Source organism: Paramisgurnus dabryanus, chromosome 9 (assembly GCF_030506205.2).
Source record: "Paramisgurnus dabryanus chromosome 9, PD_genome_1.1, whole genome shotgun sequence".
Classification (NCBI taxonomy): domain Eukaryota; kingdom Metazoa; phylum Chordata; class Actinopteri; order Cypriniformes; family Cobitidae; genus Paramisgurnus; species Paramisgurnus dabryanus.
The window spans coordinates 5,949,497-5,966,386 of record NC_133345.1 but is presented as its reverse complement, the minus strand read 5'-3'; the positions used below and the strand labels follow the sequence as shown (position 1 = coordinate 5,966,386).

The 16,890-nt window shown below is 48.2% G+C and overlaps 45 non-coding genes and 24 pseudogenes across 45 annotated transcripts; all 69 read left to right on the top strand.

The window, feature by feature from the left end:
• The first annotated feature begins 123 nt into the window (after nt 1-123).
• Nucleotides 124-242, top strand: LOC135723491 (5S ribosomal RNA). The gene has a single exon (XR_010523195.1). It is a non-coding gene; the product is annotated as a 5S ribosomal RNA (ribosomal RNA).
• Nucleotides 243-367: 125 nt separating this feature from the next.
• LOC135726290 (5S ribosomal RNA) lies at nt 368-486 on the top strand (annotated as a pseudogene).
• A 126-nt stretch (nt 487-612) lies between these two features.
• LOC135724749 (5S ribosomal RNA) lies at nt 613-731 on the top strand. The gene has a single exon (XR_010524409.1). It is a non-coding gene; the product is annotated as a 5S ribosomal RNA (ribosomal RNA).
• Nucleotides 732-851: 120 nt separating this feature from the next.
• LOC135726044 (5S ribosomal RNA) lies at nt 852-970 on the top strand (annotated as a pseudogene).
• A 125-nt stretch (nt 971-1,095) lies between these two features.
• LOC135724217 (5S ribosomal RNA) lies at nt 1,096-1,214 on the top strand. Its single transcript, XR_010523887.1, has one exon. It is a non-coding gene; the product is annotated as a 5S ribosomal RNA (ribosomal RNA).
• Nucleotides 1,215-1,340: 126 nt separating this feature from the next.
• LOC135723490 (5S ribosomal RNA) lies at nt 1,341-1,459 on the top strand. The gene has a single exon (XR_010523194.1). It is a non-coding gene; the product is annotated as a 5S ribosomal RNA (ribosomal RNA).
• Nucleotides 1,460-1,584: 125 nt separating this feature from the next.
• Nucleotides 1,585-1,703, top strand: LOC135723402 (5S ribosomal RNA). Its single transcript, XR_010523108.1, has one exon. It is a non-coding gene; the product is annotated as a 5S ribosomal RNA (ribosomal RNA).
• A 122-nt stretch (nt 1,704-1,825) lies between these two features.
• LOC135724056 (5S ribosomal RNA) lies at nt 1,826-1,944 on the top strand. Its single transcript, XR_010523730.1, has one exon. It is a non-coding gene; the product is annotated as a 5S ribosomal RNA (ribosomal RNA).
• Nucleotides 1,945-2,069: 125 nt separating this feature from the next.
• Nucleotides 2,070-2,188, top strand: LOC135725352 (5S ribosomal RNA; annotated as a pseudogene).
• A 125-nt stretch (nt 2,189-2,313) lies between these two features.
• LOC135723489 (5S ribosomal RNA) lies at nt 2,314-2,432 on the top strand. The gene has a single exon (XR_010523193.1). It is a non-coding gene; the product is annotated as a 5S ribosomal RNA (ribosomal RNA).
• A 125-nt stretch (nt 2,433-2,557) lies between these two features.
• On the top strand, nt 2,558-2,676 carry LOC135726289 (5S ribosomal RNA; annotated as a pseudogene).
• Nucleotides 2,677-2,802: 126 nt separating this feature from the next.
• Nucleotides 2,803-2,921, top strand: LOC135722290 (5S ribosomal RNA). The gene has a single exon (XR_010522029.1). It is a non-coding gene; the product is annotated as a 5S ribosomal RNA (ribosomal RNA).
• A 125-nt stretch (nt 2,922-3,046) lies between these two features.
• On the top strand, nt 3,047-3,165 carry LOC135723911 (5S ribosomal RNA). The gene has a single exon (XR_010523592.1). It is a non-coding gene; the product is annotated as a 5S ribosomal RNA (ribosomal RNA).
• Nucleotides 3,166-3,285: 120 nt separating this feature from the next.
• LOC135724302 (5S ribosomal RNA) lies at nt 3,286-3,404 on the top strand. Its single transcript, XR_010523970.1, has one exon. It is a non-coding gene; the product is annotated as a 5S ribosomal RNA (ribosomal RNA).
• A 125-nt stretch (nt 3,405-3,529) lies between these two features.
• Nucleotides 3,530-3,648, top strand: LOC135724286 (5S ribosomal RNA). Its single transcript, XR_010523954.1, has one exon. It is a non-coding gene; the product is annotated as a 5S ribosomal RNA (ribosomal RNA).
• A 126-nt stretch (nt 3,649-3,774) lies between these two features.
• Nucleotides 3,775-3,893, top strand: LOC135723488 (5S ribosomal RNA). The gene has a single exon (XR_010523192.1). It is a non-coding gene; the product is annotated as a 5S ribosomal RNA (ribosomal RNA).
• A 125-nt stretch (nt 3,894-4,018) lies between these two features.
• Nucleotides 4,019-4,137, top strand: LOC135723401 (5S ribosomal RNA). Its single transcript, XR_010523107.1, has one exon. It is a non-coding gene; the product is annotated as a 5S ribosomal RNA (ribosomal RNA).
• Nucleotides 4,138-4,259: 122 nt separating this feature from the next.
• Nucleotides 4,260-4,378, top strand: LOC135724055 (5S ribosomal RNA). Its single transcript, XR_010523729.1, has one exon. It is a non-coding gene; the product is annotated as a 5S ribosomal RNA (ribosomal RNA).
• A 125-nt stretch (nt 4,379-4,503) lies between these two features.
• Nucleotides 4,504-4,622, top strand: LOC135725351 (5S ribosomal RNA; annotated as a pseudogene).
• A 125-nt stretch (nt 4,623-4,747) lies between these two features.
• LOC135726150 (5S ribosomal RNA) lies at nt 4,748-4,866 on the top strand (annotated as a pseudogene).
• Nucleotides 4,867-4,991: 125 nt separating this feature from the next.
• On the top strand, nt 4,992-5,110 carry LOC135722289 (5S ribosomal RNA). The gene has a single exon (XR_010522028.1). It is a non-coding gene; the product is annotated as a 5S ribosomal RNA (ribosomal RNA).
• A 126-nt stretch (nt 5,111-5,236) lies between these two features.
• LOC135724748 (5S ribosomal RNA) lies at nt 5,237-5,355 on the top strand. Its single transcript, XR_010524408.1, has one exon. It is a non-coding gene; the product is annotated as a 5S ribosomal RNA (ribosomal RNA).
• Nucleotides 5,356-5,475: 120 nt separating this feature from the next.
• LOC135725350 (5S ribosomal RNA) lies at nt 5,476-5,594 on the top strand (annotated as a pseudogene).
• A 125-nt stretch (nt 5,595-5,719) lies between these two features.
• Nucleotides 5,720-5,838, top strand: LOC135722288 (5S ribosomal RNA). Its single transcript, XR_010522027.1, has one exon. It is a non-coding gene; the product is annotated as a 5S ribosomal RNA (ribosomal RNA).
• Nucleotides 5,839-5,963: 125 nt separating this feature from the next.
• Nucleotides 5,964-6,082, top strand: LOC135726288 (5S ribosomal RNA; annotated as a pseudogene).
• Nucleotides 6,083-6,208: 126 nt separating this feature from the next.
• LOC135722287 (5S ribosomal RNA) lies at nt 6,209-6,327 on the top strand. Its single transcript, XR_010522026.1, has one exon. It is a non-coding gene; the product is annotated as a 5S ribosomal RNA (ribosomal RNA).
• A 126-nt stretch (nt 6,328-6,453) lies between these two features.
• LOC135723910 (5S ribosomal RNA) lies at nt 6,454-6,572 on the top strand. Its single transcript, XR_010523591.1, has one exon. It is a non-coding gene; the product is annotated as a 5S ribosomal RNA (ribosomal RNA).
• A 120-nt stretch (nt 6,573-6,692) lies between these two features.
• LOC135723765 (5S ribosomal RNA) lies at nt 6,693-6,811 on the top strand. Its single transcript, XR_010523451.1, has one exon. It is a non-coding gene; the product is annotated as a 5S ribosomal RNA (ribosomal RNA).
• Nucleotides 6,812-6,938: 127 nt separating this feature from the next.
• LOC135725998 (5S ribosomal RNA) lies at nt 6,939-7,057 on the top strand (annotated as a pseudogene).
• A 125-nt stretch (nt 7,058-7,182) lies between these two features.
• On the top strand, nt 7,183-7,301 carry LOC135725349 (5S ribosomal RNA; annotated as a pseudogene).
• A 125-nt stretch (nt 7,302-7,426) lies between these two features.
• On the top strand, nt 7,427-7,545 carry LOC135722286 (5S ribosomal RNA). The gene has a single exon (XR_010522025.1). It is a non-coding gene; the product is annotated as a 5S ribosomal RNA (ribosomal RNA).
• Nucleotides 7,546-7,670: 125 nt separating this feature from the next.
• Nucleotides 7,671-7,789, top strand: LOC135726780 (5S ribosomal RNA; annotated as a pseudogene).
• Nucleotides 7,790-7,915: 126 nt separating this feature from the next.
• On the top strand, nt 7,916-8,034 carry LOC135722285 (5S ribosomal RNA). Its single transcript, XR_010522024.1, has one exon. It is a non-coding gene; the product is annotated as a 5S ribosomal RNA (ribosomal RNA).
• Nucleotides 8,035-8,159: 125 nt separating this feature from the next.
• On the top strand, nt 8,160-8,278 carry LOC135723909 (5S ribosomal RNA). Its single transcript, XR_010523590.1, has one exon. It is a non-coding gene; the product is annotated as a 5S ribosomal RNA (ribosomal RNA).
• A 120-nt stretch (nt 8,279-8,398) lies between these two features.
• Nucleotides 8,399-8,517, top strand: LOC135726043 (5S ribosomal RNA; annotated as a pseudogene).
• A 125-nt stretch (nt 8,518-8,642) lies between these two features.
• Nucleotides 8,643-8,761, top strand: LOC135724216 (5S ribosomal RNA). Its single transcript, XR_010523886.1, has one exon. It is a non-coding gene; the product is annotated as a 5S ribosomal RNA (ribosomal RNA).
• Nucleotides 8,762-8,887: 126 nt separating this feature from the next.
• LOC135723487 (5S ribosomal RNA) lies at nt 8,888-9,006 on the top strand. The gene has a single exon (XR_010523191.1). It is a non-coding gene; the product is annotated as a 5S ribosomal RNA (ribosomal RNA).
• A 125-nt stretch (nt 9,007-9,131) lies between these two features.
• LOC135723400 (5S ribosomal RNA) lies at nt 9,132-9,250 on the top strand. The gene has a single exon (XR_010523106.1). It is a non-coding gene; the product is annotated as a 5S ribosomal RNA (ribosomal RNA).
• Nucleotides 9,251-9,372: 122 nt separating this feature from the next.
• LOC135724054 (5S ribosomal RNA) lies at nt 9,373-9,491 on the top strand. The gene has a single exon (XR_010523728.1). It is a non-coding gene; the product is annotated as a 5S ribosomal RNA (ribosomal RNA).
• Nucleotides 9,492-9,616: 125 nt separating this feature from the next.
• Nucleotides 9,617-9,735, top strand: LOC135725347 (5S ribosomal RNA; annotated as a pseudogene).
• A 125-nt stretch (nt 9,736-9,860) lies between these two features.
• Nucleotides 9,861-9,979, top strand: LOC135726149 (5S ribosomal RNA; annotated as a pseudogene).
• A 125-nt stretch (nt 9,980-10,104) lies between these two features.
• Nucleotides 10,105-10,223, top strand: LOC135722284 (5S ribosomal RNA). Its single transcript, XR_010522023.1, has one exon. It is a non-coding gene; the product is annotated as a 5S ribosomal RNA (ribosomal RNA).
• Nucleotides 10,224-10,349: 126 nt separating this feature from the next.
• Nucleotides 10,350-10,468, top strand: LOC135724747 (5S ribosomal RNA). The gene has a single exon (XR_010524407.1). It is a non-coding gene; the product is annotated as a 5S ribosomal RNA (ribosomal RNA).
• A 120-nt stretch (nt 10,469-10,588) lies between these two features.
• Nucleotides 10,589-10,707, top strand: LOC135725346 (5S ribosomal RNA; annotated as a pseudogene).
• A 125-nt stretch (nt 10,708-10,832) lies between these two features.
• Nucleotides 10,833-10,951, top strand: LOC135722282 (5S ribosomal RNA). Its single transcript, XR_010522021.1, has one exon. It is a non-coding gene; the product is annotated as a 5S ribosomal RNA (ribosomal RNA).
• A 125-nt stretch (nt 10,952-11,076) lies between these two features.
• On the top strand, nt 11,077-11,195 carry LOC135726287 (5S ribosomal RNA; annotated as a pseudogene).
• Nucleotides 11,196-11,321: 126 nt separating this feature from the next.
• Nucleotides 11,322-11,440, top strand: LOC135722281 (5S ribosomal RNA). Its single transcript, XR_010522020.1, has one exon. It is a non-coding gene; the product is annotated as a 5S ribosomal RNA (ribosomal RNA).
• A 126-nt stretch (nt 11,441-11,566) lies between these two features.
• Nucleotides 11,567-11,685, top strand: LOC135723907 (5S ribosomal RNA). The gene has a single exon (XR_010523588.1). It is a non-coding gene; the product is annotated as a 5S ribosomal RNA (ribosomal RNA).
• Nucleotides 11,686-11,805: 120 nt separating this feature from the next.
• On the top strand, nt 11,806-11,924 carry LOC135723763 (5S ribosomal RNA). The gene has a single exon (XR_010523450.1). It is a non-coding gene; the product is annotated as a 5S ribosomal RNA (ribosomal RNA).
• A 127-nt stretch (nt 11,925-12,051) lies between these two features.
• On the top strand, nt 12,052-12,170 carry LOC135725996 (5S ribosomal RNA; annotated as a pseudogene).
• Nucleotides 12,171-12,295: 125 nt separating this feature from the next.
• Nucleotides 12,296-12,414, top strand: LOC135725345 (5S ribosomal RNA; annotated as a pseudogene).
• A 125-nt stretch (nt 12,415-12,539) lies between these two features.
• Nucleotides 12,540-12,658, top strand: LOC135722280 (5S ribosomal RNA). The gene has a single exon (XR_010522019.1). It is a non-coding gene; the product is annotated as a 5S ribosomal RNA (ribosomal RNA).
• Nucleotides 12,659-12,783: 125 nt separating this feature from the next.
• Nucleotides 12,784-12,902, top strand: LOC135726779 (5S ribosomal RNA; annotated as a pseudogene).
• A 126-nt stretch (nt 12,903-13,028) lies between these two features.
• On the top strand, nt 13,029-13,147 carry LOC135722279 (5S ribosomal RNA). Its single transcript, XR_010522018.1, has one exon. It is a non-coding gene; the product is annotated as a 5S ribosomal RNA (ribosomal RNA).
• A 125-nt stretch (nt 13,148-13,272) lies between these two features.
• LOC135723906 (5S ribosomal RNA) lies at nt 13,273-13,391 on the top strand. Its single transcript, XR_010523587.1, has one exon. It is a non-coding gene; the product is annotated as a 5S ribosomal RNA (ribosomal RNA).
• Nucleotides 13,392-13,511: 120 nt separating this feature from the next.
• Nucleotides 13,512-13,630, top strand: LOC135726542 (5S ribosomal RNA; annotated as a pseudogene).
• Nucleotides 13,631-13,755: 125 nt separating this feature from the next.
• LOC135725175 (5S ribosomal RNA) lies at nt 13,756-13,874 on the top strand. Its single transcript, XR_010524820.1, has one exon. It is a non-coding gene; the product is annotated as a 5S ribosomal RNA (ribosomal RNA).
• A 126-nt stretch (nt 13,875-14,000) lies between these two features.
• LOC135724746 (5S ribosomal RNA) lies at nt 14,001-14,119 on the top strand. The gene has a single exon (XR_010524406.1). It is a non-coding gene; the product is annotated as a 5S ribosomal RNA (ribosomal RNA).
• A 120-nt stretch (nt 14,120-14,239) lies between these two features.
• On the top strand, nt 14,240-14,358 carry LOC135725344 (5S ribosomal RNA; annotated as a pseudogene).
• Nucleotides 14,359-14,482: 124 nt separating this feature from the next.
• LOC135722278 (5S ribosomal RNA) lies at nt 14,483-14,601 on the top strand. Its single transcript, XR_010522017.1, has one exon. It is a non-coding gene; the product is annotated as a 5S ribosomal RNA (ribosomal RNA).
• A 125-nt stretch (nt 14,602-14,726) lies between these two features.
• LOC135726286 (5S ribosomal RNA) lies at nt 14,727-14,845 on the top strand (annotated as a pseudogene).
• A 126-nt stretch (nt 14,846-14,971) lies between these two features.
• Nucleotides 14,972-15,090, top strand: LOC135763712 (5S ribosomal RNA). Its single transcript, XR_012337484.1, has one exon. It is a non-coding gene; the product is annotated as a 5S ribosomal RNA (ribosomal RNA).
• A 125-nt stretch (nt 15,091-15,215) lies between these two features.
• Nucleotides 15,216-15,334, top strand: LOC135761892 (5S ribosomal RNA). The gene has a single exon (XR_010538468.2). It is a non-coding gene; the product is annotated as a 5S ribosomal RNA (ribosomal RNA).
• A 120-nt stretch (nt 15,335-15,454) lies between these two features.
• Nucleotides 15,455-15,573, top strand: LOC135761891 (5S ribosomal RNA; annotated as a pseudogene).
• A 125-nt stretch (nt 15,574-15,698) lies between these two features.
• LOC135761848 (5S ribosomal RNA) lies at nt 15,699-15,817 on the top strand. The gene has a single exon (XR_010538426.2). It is a non-coding gene; the product is annotated as a 5S ribosomal RNA (ribosomal RNA).
• A 125-nt stretch (nt 15,818-15,942) lies between these two features.
• On the top strand, nt 15,943-16,061 carry LOC135762985 (5S ribosomal RNA). The gene has a single exon (XR_012337628.1). It is a non-coding gene; the product is annotated as a 5S ribosomal RNA (ribosomal RNA).
• A 120-nt stretch (nt 16,062-16,181) lies between these two features.
• LOC135761339 (5S ribosomal RNA) lies at nt 16,182-16,300 on the top strand (annotated as a pseudogene).
• A 125-nt stretch (nt 16,301-16,425) lies between these two features.
• Nucleotides 16,426-16,544, top strand: LOC135763651 (5S ribosomal RNA). Its single transcript, XR_012337483.1, has one exon. It is a non-coding gene; the product is annotated as a 5S ribosomal RNA (ribosomal RNA).
• A 125-nt stretch (nt 16,545-16,669) lies between these two features.
• On the top strand, nt 16,670-16,788 carry LOC135761327 (5S ribosomal RNA). The gene has a single exon (XR_010537929.1). It is a non-coding gene; the product is annotated as a 5S ribosomal RNA (ribosomal RNA).
• The last annotated feature ends 102 nt before the right edge of the window (nt 16,789-16,890 follow it).

Here is a 16,890-nt window from a genome sequence, read left to right as displayed (position 1 = left end):
TAATTAATTAAATATTTATTTATGTCATTTTTTCCCATGAATGCGTTCTTTCTGTAAGCGTTCACTGATGTCATGGCGTTGCCACATAAGTCTTGAAGTGTCTGTCGATTCGAGTCTGCACTCGTTTACGGCCACACCACCCTGAGCACGCCCGCTCTCGTCTGATCTCGGAAGCCAAGCAGGGTCGGGCCTGGTTAGTACTTGGATGGGAGACCGCCTGGGAATACCAGGTGCTGTAAGCATTTAATTAATTAAATATTTATTTATGTCATATTTTCCCATGAATGCGTCCTTTCTGTAAGCGTTCTCCCATGGCATGGCGTTGCCACATTAGTTTTGAAGTGTCTCTCGAATCGAGTCTGCACTCGCTTACGGCCACACCACCCTGAGCACGCCCGCTCTCGTCTCATCTCGGAAGCCAAGCAGGGTCGGTCCTGGTTAGTACTTGGATGGGAGACCGCCTGGGAATACCAGGTGCTGTAAGCATTTAATTAATTAATAATTTTTTTTATGTCATTTTTTCCCATGAATGCGTCCTTTCTGTAACCATTTACCGATGTCATTGCGTTGCCACATTAGCCTTGAAGTGTCTCTCGAATCGAGTCAGCACTCGTTTACGGCCACACCACCCTGAGCACGCCCGCTCTCGTCTGATCTCGGAAGCCAAGCAGGGTCGGGCCTGGTTAGTACTTGGATGGGAGACCGCCTGGGAATACCTGGTGCTGTAAGAATTTAATTAATTAATTTTTTATGTCATTTTTCCCATGAATGCGTCCTTTCTGTAAGCGTTCTCCCATGGCATGGCGTTGCCACATTAGTTTTGAAGTGTTTCTCGAATCAAGTCAGCACTCGCTTACGGCCACGCCACCCTGAGCACGCACGCTCTCGTCTGATCTCGTAAGCCAAGCAGGGTCGGGCCTGGTTAGTACTTGGATGGGAGACCGCCTGGGAATACCAGGTGCTCTAAGCATTTAATTAATTAATTATTTTTTTATGTCATTTTTTCCCATGAATGCGATCTTTCTGTAAGCGTTCACTGATGTCATGGCGTTGCCACATAAGTCTTGAAGTGTCTATCGAAGCGAGTCAGCACTCGTTTACGGCCACACCACCCTGAGCACGCCCGCTCTCGTCTGATCTCGGAAGCCAAGCAGGGTCGGGCCTGGTTAGTACTTGGATGGGAGACCGCCTAGGAATACCAGGTGCTGTAAGCATTTAATTAATTAATTATTTTTTTTATGTCATTTTTTCCCATGAATGCGTCCTTTCTGTAACCATTTACCGATGTCATTGCGTTGCCACATTAGCCTTGAAGTGTCTCTCGAATCAAGTCAGCACTCGTTTACGGCCACACCACCCTGAGCACGCCCGCTCTCGTCTGATCTCGGAAGCCAAGCAGGGTCGGGCCTGGTTAGTACTTGGATGGGAGACCGCCTGGGAATACCAGGTGCTGTAAGCATTTAATTAATTAATTATTATTTTATGTCATTTTTTCCCATGAATGCGACCTTTCTGTAAGCGTTCACTGATGTCATGGCGTTGCCACATAAGTCTTGAAGTGTCTATCGAAGCGAGTCAGCACTCGCTTACGGCCACACCACCCTGAGCACGCCCGCTCTCGTCTGATCTCGGAAGCCAAGCAGGGTCGGGCCTGGTTAGTACTTGGATGGGAGACCGCCTGGGAAAACCAGGTGCTGTAAGCATTTAATTAATTATTTTTTTTATGTCATTTTTTCCCATGAATGCGTCCTTTCTGTAACCATTTACCGATGTCATTGCGTTGCCACATTAGCCTTGAAGTGTCTCTCGAATCGAGTCAGCACTCGCTTACGGCCACACCACCCTGAGCACGCCCGTTCTCGTCTGATCTCGTAAGCCAAGCAGGGTCGGGCCTGGTTAGTACTTGGATGGGAGACCGCCTGGGAATACCAGGTGCTGTAAGCATTTAATTAATTAATTATTTTTTTATGTCATTTTTTCCCATGAATGCGTCCTTTCTGTAAGCGTTCTCCCATGGCATGCCGTTGCCACATTAGTTTTGAAGTGTCTCTCGAATCAAGTCCGCACTCGCTTACGGCCACACCACCCTGAGCACGCCCGCTCTCGTCTGATCTCGGAAGCCAAGCAGGGTCGGGCCTGGTTAGTACTTGGATGGGAGATTGCCTGGGAATACCAGGTGCTGTAAGCATTTAATTAATTAAATATTTATTTATGTCATTTTTTCCCATGAATGCGTTCTTTCTGTAAGCGTTCACTGATGTCATGGCGTTGCCACATAAGTCTTGAAGTGTCTGTCGATTCGAGTCTGCACTCGTTTACGGCCACACCACCCTGAGCACGCCCGCTCTCGTCTGATCTCGGAAGCCAAGCAGGGTCGGGCCTGGTTAGTACTTGGATGGGAGACCGCCTGGGAATACCAGGTGCTGTAAGCATTTAATTAATTAAATATTTATTTATGTCATATTTTCCCATGAATGCGTCCTTTCTGTAAGCGTTCTCCCATGGCATGGCGTTGCCACATTAGTTTTGAAGTGTCTCTCGAATCGAGTCTGCACTCGCTTACGGCCACACCACCCTGAGCACGCCCGCTCTCGTCTCATCTCGGAAGCCAAGCAGGGTCGGTCCTGGTTAGTACTTGGATGGGAGACCGCCTGGGAATACCAGGTGCTGTAAGCATTTAATTAATTAATAATTTTTTTTATGTCATTTTTTCCCATGAATGCGTCCTTTCTGTAACCATTTACCGATGTCATTGCATTGCCACATTAGCCTTGAAGTGTCTCTCGAATCGAGTCAGCACTCGCTTACGGCCACACCACCCTGAGCACGCCCGCTCTCGTCTGATCTCGGAAGCCAAGCAGGGTCGGGCCTGGTTAGTACTTGGATGGGAGACCGCCTGGGAATACCAGGTGCTGTAAGCATTTAATTAATTAATTATTTTTTTATGTCATTTTTTCCCATGAATGCGATCTTTCTGTAAGCGTTCACTGATGTCATGGCGTTGCCACATAAGTCTTGAAGTGTCTTTCGAAGCGAGTCAGCACTCGCTTACGGCCACACCACCCTGAGCACGCCCGCTCTCGTCTGATCTCGGAAGCCAAGCAGGGTCGGGCCTGGTTAGTACTTGGATGGGAGACCGCCTGGGAATACCTGGTGCTGTAAGAATTAAATTAATTAATTATTTATGTCATTTTTCCCATGAATGCGTCCTTTCTGTAAGCGTTCTCCCATGGCATGGCGTTGCCACATTAGTTTTGAAGTGTTTCTCGAATCAAGTCAGCACTCGCTTACGGCCACGCCACCCTGAGCACGCACGCTCTCGTCTGATCTCGTAAGCCAAGCAGGGTCGGGCCTGGTTAGTACTTGGATGGGAGACCGCCTGGGAATACCAGGTGCTGTAAGCATTTAATTAATTAATTATTTTTTTATGTCATTTTTTCCCATGAATGCGATCTTTCTGTAAGCGTTCACTGATGTCATGGCGTTGCCACATAAGTCTTGAAGTGTCTATCGAAGCGAGTCAGCACTCGTTTACGGCCACACCACCCTGAGCACTCCCGCTCTCGTCTGATCTCGGAAGCCAAGCAGGGTCGGGCCTGGTTAGTACTTGGATGGGAGACCGCCTAGGAATACCAGGTGCTGTAAGCATTTAATTAATTAATTATTTTTTTTATGTCATTTTTTCCCATGAATGCGTCCTTTCTGTAACCATTTACCGATGTCATTGCGTTGCCACATTAGCCTTGAAGTGTCCCTCGAATCAAGTCAGCACTCGTTTACGGCCACACCACCCTGAGCACGCCCGCTCTCGTCTGATCTCGGAAGCCAAGCAGGGTCGGGCCTGGTTAGTACTTGGATGGGAGACCGCCTGGGAATACCAGGTGCTGTAAGCATTTAATTAATTAATTATTATTTTATGTCATTTTTTCCCATGAATGCGACCTTTCTGTAAGCGTTCACTGATGTCATGGCGTTGCCACATAAGTCTTGAAGTGTCTATCGAAGCGAGTCAGCACTCGCTTACGGCCACACCACCCTGAGCACGCCCGCTCTCGTCTGATCTCGGAAGCCAAGCAGGGTCGGGCCTGGTTAGTACTTGGATGGGAGACCGCCTGGGAAAACCAGGTGCTGTAAGCATTTAATTAATTATTTTTTTTATGTCATTTTTTCCCATGAATGCGTCCTTTCTGTAACCATTTACCGATGTCATTGCGTTGCCACATTAGCCTTGAAGTGTCTCTCGAATCGAGTCAGCACTCGCTTACGGCCACACCACCCTGAGCACGCCCGTTCTCGTCTGATCTCGTAAGCCAAGCAGGGTCGGGCCTGGTTAGTACTTGGATGGGAGACCGCCTGGGAATACCAGGTGCTGTAAGCATTTAATTAATTATTTATTTTTTTATGTCATTTTTTCCCATGAATGCGTCCTTTCTGTAAGCGTTCTCCCATGGCATGCCGTTGCCACATTAGTTTTGAAGTGTCTCTCGAATCAAGTCCGCACTCGCTTACGGCCACACCACCCTGAGCACGCCCGCTCTCGTCTGATCTCGGAAGCCAAGCAGGGTCGGGCCTGGTTAGTACTTGGATGGGAGATTGCCTGGGAATACCAGGTGCTGTAAGCATTTAATTAATTAAATATTTATTTATGTCATTTTTTCCCATGAATGCGTTCTTTCTGTAAGCGTTCACTGATGTCATGGCGTTGCCACATAAGTCTTGAAGTGTCTGTCGATTCGAGTCTGCACTCGCTTACGGCCACACCACCCTGAGCACGCCCGCTCTCGTCTGATCTCGTAAGCCAAGCAGGGTCGGGCCTGGTTAGTACTTGGATGGGAGACCGCCTGGGAATACCAGGTGCTCTAAGCATTTAATTAATTAATTATTTTTTTATGTCATTTTTTCCCATGAATGCGATCTTTCTGTAAGCGTTCACTGATGTCATGGCGTTGCCACATAAGTCTTGAAGTGTCTATCGAAGCAAGTCAGCACTCGCTTACGGCCACACCACCCTGAGCACGCCCGCTCTCGTCTGATCTCGGAAGCCAAGCAGGGTCGGGCCTGGTTAGTACTTGGATGGGAGACCGCCTGGGAATACCAGGTGCTGTAAGCATTTAATTAATTAATTATTTTTTTTATGTCATTTTTTCCCATGAATGCGTCCTTTCTGTAACCATTTACCGATGTCATTGCGTTGCCACATTAGCCTTGAAGTGTCTCTCGAATCGAGTCAGCACTCGTTTACGGCCACACCACCCTGAGCACGCCCGCTCTCGTCTGATCTCGGAAGCCAAGCAGGGTCGGGCCTGGTTAGTACTTGGATGGGAGACCGCCTGGGAATACCTGGTGCTGTAAGAATTTAATTAATTAATTTTTTATGTCATTTTTCCCATGAATGCGTCCTTTCTGTAAGCGTTCTCCCATGGCATGCCGTTGCCACATTAGTTTTGAAGTGTCTCTCGAATCAAGTCCGCACTCGCTTACGGCCACACCACCCTGAGCACGCCCGCTCTCGTCTGATCTCGGAAGCCAAGCAGGGTCGGGCCTGGTTAGTACTTGGATGGGAGATTGCCTGGGAATACCAGGTGCTGTAAGCATTTAATTAATTAAATATTTATTTATGTCATTTTTTCCCATGAATGCGTTCTTTCTGTAAGCGTTCACTGATGTCATGGCGTTGCCACATAAGTCTTGAAGTGTCTGTCGATTCGAGTCGGCACTCGCTTACGGCCACACCACCCTGAGCACGCCCGCTCTCGTCTGATCTCGGAAGCCAAGCAGGGTCGGGCCTGGTTAGTACTTGGATGGGAGACCGCCTGGGAATACCAGGTGCTGTAAGCATTTAATTAATTAAATATTTATTTATGTCATATTTTCCCATGAATGCGTCCTTTCTGTAAGCGTTCTCCCATGGCATGGCGTTGCCACATTAGTTTTGAAGTGTCTCTCGAATCAAGTCTGCACTCGCTTACGGCCACACCACCCTGAGCACGCCCGCTCTCGTCTCATCTCGGAAGCCAAGCAGGGTCGGTCCTGGTTAGTACTTGGATGGGAGACCGCCTGGGAATACCAGGTGCTGTAAGCATTTAATTAATTAATAATTTTTTTTATGTCATTTTTTCCCATGAATGCGTCCTTTCTGTAACCATTTACCGATGTCATTGCATTGCCACATTAGCCTTGAAGTGTCTCTCGAATCGAATCAGCACTCGCTTACGGCCACACCACCCTGAGCACGCCCGCTCTCGTCTGATCTCGGAAGCCAAGCAGGGTCGGGCCTGGTTAGTACTTGGATGGGAGACCGCCTGGGAATACCAGGTGCTGTAAGCATTTAATTTATTAATTATTTTTTTTATGTCATTTTTTCCCATGAATGCGATCTTTCTGTAAGCGTTCACTGATGTCATGGCGTTGCCACATAAGTCTTGAAGTGTCTTTCGAAGCGAGTCAGCACTCGCTTACGGCCACACCACCCTGAGCACGCCCGCTCTCGTCTGATCTCGGAAGCCAAGCAGGGTCGGGCCTGGTTAGTACTTGGATGGGAGACCGCCTGGGAATACCTGGTGCTGTAAGAATTAAATTAATTAATTATTTATGTCATTTTTCCCATGAATGCGTCCTTTCTGTAAGCGTTCTCCCATGGCATGGCGTTGCCACATTAGTTTTGAAGTGTCTCTCGAATCGAGTCTGCACTCACTTACGGCCACACCACCCTGAGCACGCCCGCTCTCGTCTGATCTCGGAAGCCAAGCAGGGTCGGGCCTGGTTAGTACTTGGATGGGAGACCGCCTGGGAATACCAGGTGCTGTAAGCATTTAATTAATTAATTATTTTTTTTTATGTCATTTTTTCCCATGAATGCGTCCTTTCTGTAACCATTTACCGATGTCATTGCGTTGCCACATTAGCCTTGAAGTGTCTCTCGAATCGAGTCAGCACTCGCTTACGGCCACACAACCCTGAGCACGCCCGTTCTCGTCTGATCTCGTAAGCCAAGCAGGGTCGGGCCTGGTTAGTACTTGGATGGGAGACCGCCTGGGAATACCAGGTGCTGTAAGCATTTAATTAATTAATTATTTTTTTATGTCATTTTTTCCCATGAATGCGTCCTTTCTGTAAGCGTTCTCCCATGGCATGCCGTTGCCACATTAGTTTTGAAGTGTCTCTCGAATCAAGTCCGCACTCGCTTACGGCCACACCACCCTGAGCACGCCCGCTCTCGTCTGATCTCGGAAGCCAAGCAGGGTCGGGCCTGGTTAGTACTTGGATGGGAGATTGCCTGGGAATACCAGGTGCTGTAAGCATTTAATTAATTAAATATTTATTTATGTCATTTTTTCCCATGAATGCGTTCTTTCTGTAAGCGTTCACTGATGTCATGGCGTTGCCACATAAGTCTTGAAGTGTCTGTCGATTCGAGTCTGCACTCGCTTACGGCCACACCACCCTGAGCACGCCCGCTCTCGTCTGATCTCGGAAGCCAAGCAGGGTCGGGCCTGGTTAGTACTTGGATGGGAGACCGCCTGGGAATACCAGGTGCTGTAAGCATTTAATTAATTAAATATTTATTTATGTCATATTTTCCCATGAATGCGTCCTTTCTGTAAGCGTTCTCCCATGGCATGGCGTTGCCACATTAGTTTTGAAGTGTCTCTCGAATCGAGTCTGCACTCGCTTACGGCCACACCACCCTGAGCACGCCCGCTCTCGTCTCATCTCGGAAGCCAAGCAGGGTCGGTCCTGGTTAGTACTTGGATGGGAGTCCGCCTGGGAATACCAGGTGCTGTAAGCATTTAATTAATTAATAATTTTGTTTATGTCATTTTTTCCCATGAATGCGTCCTTTCTGTAACCATTTACCGATGTCATTGCATTGCCACATTAGCCTTGAAGTGTCTCTCGAATCGAGTCAGCACTCGCTTACGGCCACACCACCCTGAGCACGCCCGCTCTCGTCTGATCTCGGAAGCCAAGCAGGGTCGGGCCTGGTTAGTACTTGGATGGGAGACCGCCTGGGAATACCAGGTGCTGTAAGCATTTAATTAATTAATTATTTTTTTATGTCATTTTTTCCCATGAATGCGATCTTTCTGTAAGCGTTCACTGATGTCATGGCGTTGCCACATAAGTCTTGAAGTGTCTTTCGAAGCGAGTCAGCACTCGCTTACGGCCACACCACCCTGAGCACGCCCGCTCTCGTCTGATCTCGGAAGCCAAGCAGGGTCGGGCCTGGTTAGTACTTGGATGGGAGACCGCCTGGGAATACCTGGTGCTGTAAGAATTAAATTAATTAATTATTTATGTCATTTTTCCCATGAATGCGTCCTTTCTGTAAGCGTTCTCCCATGGCATGGCGTTGCCACATTAGTTTTGAAGTGTTTCTCGAATCAAGTCAGCACTCGCTTACGGCCACGCCACCCTGAGCACGCACGCTCTCGTCTGATCTCGTAAGCCAAGCAGGGTCGGGCCTGGTTAGTACTTGGATGGGAGACCGCCTGGGAATACCAGGTGCTCTAAGCATTTAATTAATTAATTATTTTTTTATGTCATTTTTTCCCATGAATGCGATCTTTCTGTAAGCGTTCACTGATGTCATGGCGTTGCCACATAAGTCTTGAAGTGTCTATCGAAGCGAGTCAGCACTCGTTTACGGCCACACCACCCTGAGCACGCCCGCTCTCGTCTGATCTCGGAAGCCAAGCAGGGTCGGGCCTGGTTAGTACTTGGATGGGAGACCGCCTAGGAATACCAGGTGCTGTAAGCATTTAATTAATTAATTATTTTTTTTATGTCATTTTTTCCCATGAATGCGTCCTTTCTGTAACCATTTACCGATGTCATTGCGTTGCCACATTAGCCTTGAAGTGTCCCTCGAATCAAGTCAGCACTCGTTTACGGCCACACCACCCTGAGCACGCCCGCTCTCGTCTGATCTCGGAAGCCAAGCAGGGTCGGGCCTGGTTAGTACTTGGATGGGAGACCGCCTGGGAATACCAGGTGCTGTAAGCATTTAATTAATTAATTATTATTTTATGTCATTTTTTCCCATGAATGCGACCTTTCTGTAAGCGTTCACTGATGTCATGGCGTTGCCACATAAGTCTTGAAGTGTCTATCGAAGCGAGTCAGCACTCGCTTACGGCCACACCACCCTGAGCACGCCCGCTCTCGTCTGATCTCGGAAGCCAAGCAGGGTCGGGCCTGGTTAGTACTTGGATGGGAGACCGCCTGGGAAAACCAGGTGCTGTAAGCATTTAATTAATTATTTTTTTTATGTCATTTTTTCCCATGAATGCGTCCTTTCTGTAACCATTTACCGATGTCATTGCGTTGCCACATTAGCCTTGAAGTGTCTCTCGAATCGAGTCAGCACTCGCTTACGGCCACACCACCCTGAGCACGCCCGTTCTCGTCTGATCTCGTAAGCCAAGCAGGGTCGGGCCTGGTTAGTACTTGGATGGGAGACCGCCTGGGAATACCAGGTGCTGTAAGCATTTAATTAATTATTTATTTTTTTATGTCATTTTTTCCCATGAATGCGTCCTTTCTGTAAGCGTTCTCCCATGGCATGCCGTTGCCACATTAGTTTTGAAGTGTCTCTCGAATCAAGTCCGCACTCGCTTACGGCCACACCACCCTGAGCACGCCCGCTCTCGTCTGATCTCGGAAGCCAAGCAGGGTCGGGCCTGGTTAGTACTTGGATGGGAGATTGCCTGGGAATACCAGGTGCTGTAAGCATTTAATTAATTAAATATTTATTTATGTCATTTTTTCCCATGAATGCGTTCTTTCTGTAAGCGTTCACTGATGTCATGGCGTTGCCACATAAGTCTTGAAGTGTCTGTCGATTCGAGTCTGCACTCGCTTACGGCCACACCACCCTGAGCACGCCCGCTCTCGTCTGATCTCGTAAGCCAAGCAGGGTCGGGCCTGGTTAGTACTTGGATGGGAGACCGCCTGGGAATACCAGGTGCTCTAAGCATTTAATTAATTAATTATTTTTTTATGTCATTTTTTCCCATGAATGCGATCTTTCTGTAAGCGTTCACTGATGTCATGGCGTTGCCACATAAGTCTTGAAGTGTCTATCGAAGCAAGTCAGCACTCGCTTACGGCCACACCACCCTGAGCACGCCCGCTCTCGTCTGATCTCGGAAGCCAAGCAGGGTCGGGCCTGGTTAGTACTTGGATGGGAGACCGCCTGGGAATACCAGGTGCTGTAAGCATTTAATTAATTAATTATTTTTTTTATGTCATTTTTTCCCATGAATGCGTCCTTTCTGTAACCATTTACCGATGTCATTGCGTTGCCACATTAGCCTTGAAGTGTCTCTCGAATCGAGTCAGCACTCGTTTACGGCCACACCACCCTGAGCACGCCCGCTCTCGTCTGATCTCGGAAGCCAAGCAGGGTCGGGCCTGGTTAGTACTTGGATGGGAGACCGCCTGGGAATACCTGGTGCTGTAAGAATTTAATTAATTAATTTTTTATGTCATTTTTCCCATGAATGCGTCCTTTCTGTAAGCGTTCTCCCATGGCATGCCGTTGCCACATTAGTTTTGAAGTGTCTCTCGAATCAAGTCCGCACTCGCTTACGGCCACACCACCCTGAGCACGCCCGCTCTCGTCTGATCTCGGAAGCCAAGCAGGGTCGGGCCTGGTTAGTACTTGGATGGGAGATTGCCTGGGAATACCAGGTGCTGTAAGCATTTAATTAATTAAATATTTATTTATGTCATTTTTTCCCATGAATGCGTTCTTTCTGTAAGCGTTCACTGATGTCATGGCGTTGCCACATAAGTCTTGAAGTGTCTGTCGATTCGAGTCGGCACTCGCTTACGGCCACACCACCCTGAGCACGCCCGCTCTCGTCTGATCTCGGAAGCCAAGCAGGGTCGGGCCTGGTTAGTACTTGGATGGGAGACCGCCTGGGAATACCAGGTGCTGTAAGCATTTAATTAATTAAATATTTATTTATGTCATATTTTCCCATGAATGCGTCCTTTCTGTAAGCGTTCTCCCATGGCATGGCGTTGCCACATTAGTTTTGAAGTGTCTCTCGAATCAAGTCTGCACTCGCTTACGGCCACACCACCCTGAGCACGCCCGCTCTCGTCTCATCTCGGAAGCCAAGCAGGGTCGGTCCTGGTTAGTACTTGGATGGGAGACCGCCTGGGAATACCAGGTGCTGTAAGCATTTAATTAATTAATAATTTTTTTTATGTCATTTTTTCCCATGAATGCGTCCTTTCTGTAACCATTTACCGATGTCATTGCATTGCCACATTAGCCTTGAAGTGTCTCTCGAATCGAATCAGCACTCGCTTACGGCCACACCACCCTGAGCACGCCCGCTCTCGTCTGATCTCGGAAGCCAAGCAGGGTCGGGCCTGGTTAGTACTTGGATGGGAGACCGCCTGGGAATACCAGGTGCTGTAAGCATTTAATTTATTAATTATTTTTTTTATGTCATTTTTTCCCATGAATGCGATCTTTCTGTAAGCGTTCACTGATGTCATGGCGTTGCCACATAAGTCTTGAAGTGTCTTTCGAAGCGAGTCAGCACTCGCTTACGGCCACACCACCCTGAGCACGCCCGCTCTCGTCTGATCTCGGAAGCCAAGCAGGGTCGGGCCTGGTTAGTACTTGGATGGGAGACCGCCTGGGAATACCTGGTGCTGTAAGAATTAAATTAATTAATTATTTATGTCATTTTTCCCATGAATGCGTCCTTTCTGTAAGCGTTCTCCCATGGCATGGCGTTGCCACATTAGTTTTGAAGTGTCTCTCGAATCGAGTCTGCACTCACTTACGGCCACACCACCCTGAGCACGCCCGCTCTCGTCTGATCTCGGAAGCCAAGCAGGGTCGGGCCTGGTTAGTACTTGGATGGGAGACCGCCTGGGAATACCAGGTGCTGTAAGCATTTAATTAATTAATTATTTTTTTTTATGTCATTTTTTCCCATGAATGCGTCCTTTCTGTAACCATTTACCGATGTCATTGCGTTGCCACATTAGCCTTGAAGTGTCTCTCGAATCGAGTCAGCACTCGCTTACGGCCACACAACCCTGAGCACGCCCGTTCTCGTCTGATCTCGTAAGCCAAGCAGGGTCGGGCCTGGTTAGTACTTGGATGGGAGACCGCCTGGGAATACCAGGTGCTGTAAGCATTTAATTAATTAATTATTTTTTTATGTCATTTTTTCCCATGAATGCGTCCTTTCTGTAAGCGTTCTCCCATGGCATGCCGTTGCCACATTAGTTTTGAAGTGTCTCTCGAATCAAGTCCGCACTCGCTTACGGCCACACCACCCTGAGCACGCCCGCTCTCGTCTGATCTCGGAAGCCAAGCAGGGTCGGGCCTGGTTAGTACTTGGATGGGAGATTGCCTGGGAATACCAGGTGCTGTAAGCATTTAATTAATTAAATATTTATTTATGTCATTTTTTCCCATGAATGCGTTCTTTCTGTAAGCGTTCACTGATGTCATGGCGTTGCCACATAAGTCTTGAAGTGTCTGTCGATTCGAGTCTGCACTCGCTTACGGCCACACCACCCTGAGCACGCCCGCTCTCGTCTGATCTCGGAAGCCAAGCAGGGTCGGGCCTGGTTAGTACTTGGATGGGAGACCGCCTGGGAATACCAGGTGCTGTAAGCATTTAATTAATTAAATATTTATTTATGTCATATTTTCCCATGAATGCGTCCTTTCTGTAAGCGTTCTCCCATGGCATGGCGTTGCCACATTAGTTTTGAAGTGTCTCTCGAATCGAGTCTGCACTCGCTTACGGCCACACCACCCTGAGCACGCCCGCTCTCGTCTCATCTCGGAAGCCAAGCAGGGTCGGTCCTGGTTAGTACTTGGATGGGAGTCCGCCTGGGAATACCAGGTGCTGTAAGCATTTAATTAATTAATAATTTTGTTTATGTCATTTTTTCCCATGAATGCGTCCTTTCTGTAACCATTTACCGATGTCATTGCATTGCCACATTAGCCTTGAAGTGTCTCTCGAATCGAGTCAGCACTCGCTTACGGCCACACCACCCTGAGCACGCCCGCTCTCGTCTGATCTCGGAAGCCAAGCAGGGTCGGGCCTGGTTAGTACTTGGATGGGAGACCGCCTGGGAATACCAGGTGCTGTAAGCATTTAATTAATTAATTATTTTTTTATGTCATTTTTTCCCATGAATGCGATCTTTCTGTAAGCGTTCACTGATGTCATGGCGTTGCCACATAAGTCTTGAAGTGTCTTTCGAAGCGAGTCAGCACTCGCTTACGGCCACACCACCCTGAGCACGCCCGCTCTCGTCTGATCTCGGAAGCCAAGCAGGGTCGGGCCTGGTTAGTACTTGGATGGGAGACCGCCTGGGAATACCTGGTGCTGTAAGAATTAAATTAATTAATTATTTATGTCATTTTTCCCATGAATGCGTCCTTTCTGTAAGCGTTCTCCCATGGCATGGCGTTGCCACATTAGTTTTGAAGTGTCTCTCGAATCAAGTCAGCACTCGCTTACGGCCACGCCACCCTGAGCACGCCCGCTCTCGTCTGATCTCGTAAGCCAAGCAGGGTCGGGCCTGGTTAGTACTTGGATGGGAGACCGCCTGGGAATACCAGGTGCTCTAAGCATTTAATTAATTAATTATTTTTTTATGTCATTTTTTCCCATGAATGCGATCTTTCTGTAAGCGTTCACTGATGTCATGGCGTTGCCACATAAGTCTTGAAGTGTCTATCGAAGCGAGTCAGCACTCGCTTACGGCCACACCACCCTGAGCACGCCCGCTCTCGTCTGATCTCGGAAGCCAAGCAGGGTCGTGCCTGGTTAGTACTTGGATGGGAGACCGCCTGGGAATACCAGGTGCTGTAAGCATTTAATTAATTAATTATTTTTTTTATGTCATTTTTTCCCATGAATGCGTCCTTTCTGTAACCATTTACCGATGTCATTGCGTTGCCACATTAGCCTTGAAGTGTCTCTCGAATCGAGTCAGCACTCGTTTACGGCCACACCACCCTGAGCACGCCCGCTCTCGTCTGATCTCGGAAGCCAAGCAGGGTCGGGCCTGGTTAGTACTTGGATGGGAGACCGCCTGGGAATACCTGGTGCTGTAAGAATTTAATTAATTAATTTTTTATGTCATTTTTCCCATGAATGCGTCCTTTCTGTAAGCGTTCTCCCATGGCATGCCGTTGCCACATTAGTTTTGAAGTGTCTCTCGAATCAAGTCCGCACTCGCTTACGGCCACACCACCCTGAGCACGCCCGCTCTCGTCTGATCTCGGAAGCCAAGCAGGGTCGGGCCTGGTTAGTACTTGGATGGGAGATTGCCTGGGAATACCAGGTGCTGTAAGCATTTAATTAATTAAATATTTATTTATGTCATTTTTCCCATGAATGCGTTCTTTCTGTAAGCGTTCACTGATGTCATGGCGTTGCCACATAAGTCTTGAAGTGTCTGTCGATTCGAATCGGCACTCGCTTACGGCCACACCACCCTGAGCACGCCCGCTCTCGTCTGATCTCGGAAGCCAAGCAGGGTCGGGCCTGGTTAGTACTTGGATGGGAGACCGCCTGGGAATACCAGGTGCTGTAAGCATTTAATTAATTAAATATTTATTTATGTCATATTTTCCCATGAATGCGTCCTTTCTGTAAGCGTTCTCCCATGGCATGGCGTTGCCACATTAGTTTTGAAGTGTCTCTCGAATCGAGTCTGCACTCGCTTACGGCCACACCACCCTGAGCACGCCCGCTCTCGTCTCATCTCGGAAGCCAAGCAGGGTCGGTCCTGGTTAGTACTTGGATGGGAGACCGCCTGGGAATACCAGGTGCTGTAAGCATTTAATTAATTAATAATTTTTTTTATGTCATTTTTTCCCATGAATGCGTCCTTTCTGTAACCATTTACCGATGTCATTGCATTGCCACATTAGCCTTGAAGTGTCTCTCGAATCGAGTCAGCACTCGCTTACGGCCACACCACCCTGAGCACGCCCGCTCTCGTCTGATCTCGGAAGCCAAGCAGGGTCGGGCCTGGTTAGTACTTGGATGGGAGACCGCCTGGGAATACCAGGTGCTGTAAGCATTTAATTAATTAATTATTTTTTTATGTCATTTTTTCCCATGAATGCGATCTTTCTGTAAGCGTTCACTGATGTCATGGCGTTGCCACATAAGTCTTGAAGTGTCTTTCGAAGCGAGTCAGCACTCGCTTACGGCCACACCACCCTGAGCACGCCCGCTCTCGTCTGATCTCGGAAGCCAAGCAGGGTCGGGCCTGGTTAGTACTTGGATGGGAGACCGCCTGGGAATACCTGGTGCTGTAAGAATTAAATTAATTAATTATTTATGTCATTTTTCCCATGAATGCGTCCTTTCTGTAAGCGTTCTCCCATGGCATGGCGTTGCCACATTAGTTTTGAAGTGTCTCTCGAATCAAGTCAGCACTCGCTTACGGCCACGCCACCCTGAGCACGCCCGCTCTCGTCTGATCTCGTAAGCCAAGCAGGGTCGGGCCTGGTTAGTACTTGGATGGGAGACCGCCTGGGAATACCAGGTGCTCTAAGCATTTAATTAATTAATTATTTTTTTATGTCATTTTTTCCCATGAATGCGATCTTTCTGTAAGCGTTCACTGATGTCATGGCGTTGCCACATAAGTCTTGAAGTGTCTATCGAAGCGAGTCAGCACTCGCTTACGGCCACACCACCCTGAGCATGCCCGCTCTCGTCTGATCTCGGAAGCCAAGCAGGGTCGGGCCTGGTTAGTACTTGGATGGGAGACCGCCTGGGAATACCAGGTGCTGTAAGCATTTAATTAATAATTATTTTTTTTATGTCATTTTTTCCCATGAATGCGTCCTTTCTGTAACCATTTACCGATGTCATTGCGTTGCCACATTAGCCTTGAAGTGTCTCTCGAATCGAGTCAGCACTCGTTTACGGCCACACCACCCTGAGCACGCCCGCTCTCGTCTGATCTCGGAAGCCAAGCAGGGTCGGGCCTGGTTAGTACTTGGATGGGAGACCGCCTGGGAATACCTGGTGCTGTAAGAATTTAATTAATTAATTTTTTATGTCATTTTTCCCATGAATGCGTCCTTTCTGTAAGCGTTCTCCCATGGCATGCCGTTGCCACATTAGTTTTGAAGTGTCTCTCGAATCAAGTCCGCACTCGCTTACGGCCACACCACCCTGAGCACGCCCGCTCTCGTCTGATCTCGGAAGCCAAGCAGGGTCGGGCCTGGTTAGTACTTGGATGGGAGATTGCCTGGGAATACCAGGTGCTGTAAGCATTTAATTAATTAAATATTTATTTATGTCATTTTTTCCCATGAATGCGTTCTTTCTGTAAGCGTTCACTGATGTCATGGCGTTGCCACATAAGTCTTGAAGTGTCTGTCGATTCGAGTCGGCACTCGCTTACGGCCACACCACCCTGAGCACGCCCGCTCTCGTCTGATCTCGGAAGCCAAGCAGGGTCGGGCCTGGTTAGTACTTGGATGGGAGACCGCCTGGGAATACCAGGTGCTGTAAGCATTTAATTAATTAATAATTTTTTTATGTCATTTTTTCCCATGAATGCGTCCTTTCTGTAACCATTTACCGATGTCATTGCGTTGCCACATTAGCCTTGAAGTGTCTCTCGAATCGAGTCAGCACTCGCTTACGGCCACACCACCCTGAGCACGCCCGCTCTCGTCTGATCTCGGAAGCCAAGCAGGGTCGGGCCTGGTTAGTACTTGGATGGGAGACCGCCTGGGAATACCAGGTGCTGTAAGCATTTAATTAATTAATTTTTTTTTATGTCATTTTTTCCCATGAATGCGACCTTTCTGTAAGCGTTCACTGATGTCATGGCGTTGCCACATAAGTCTTGAAGTGT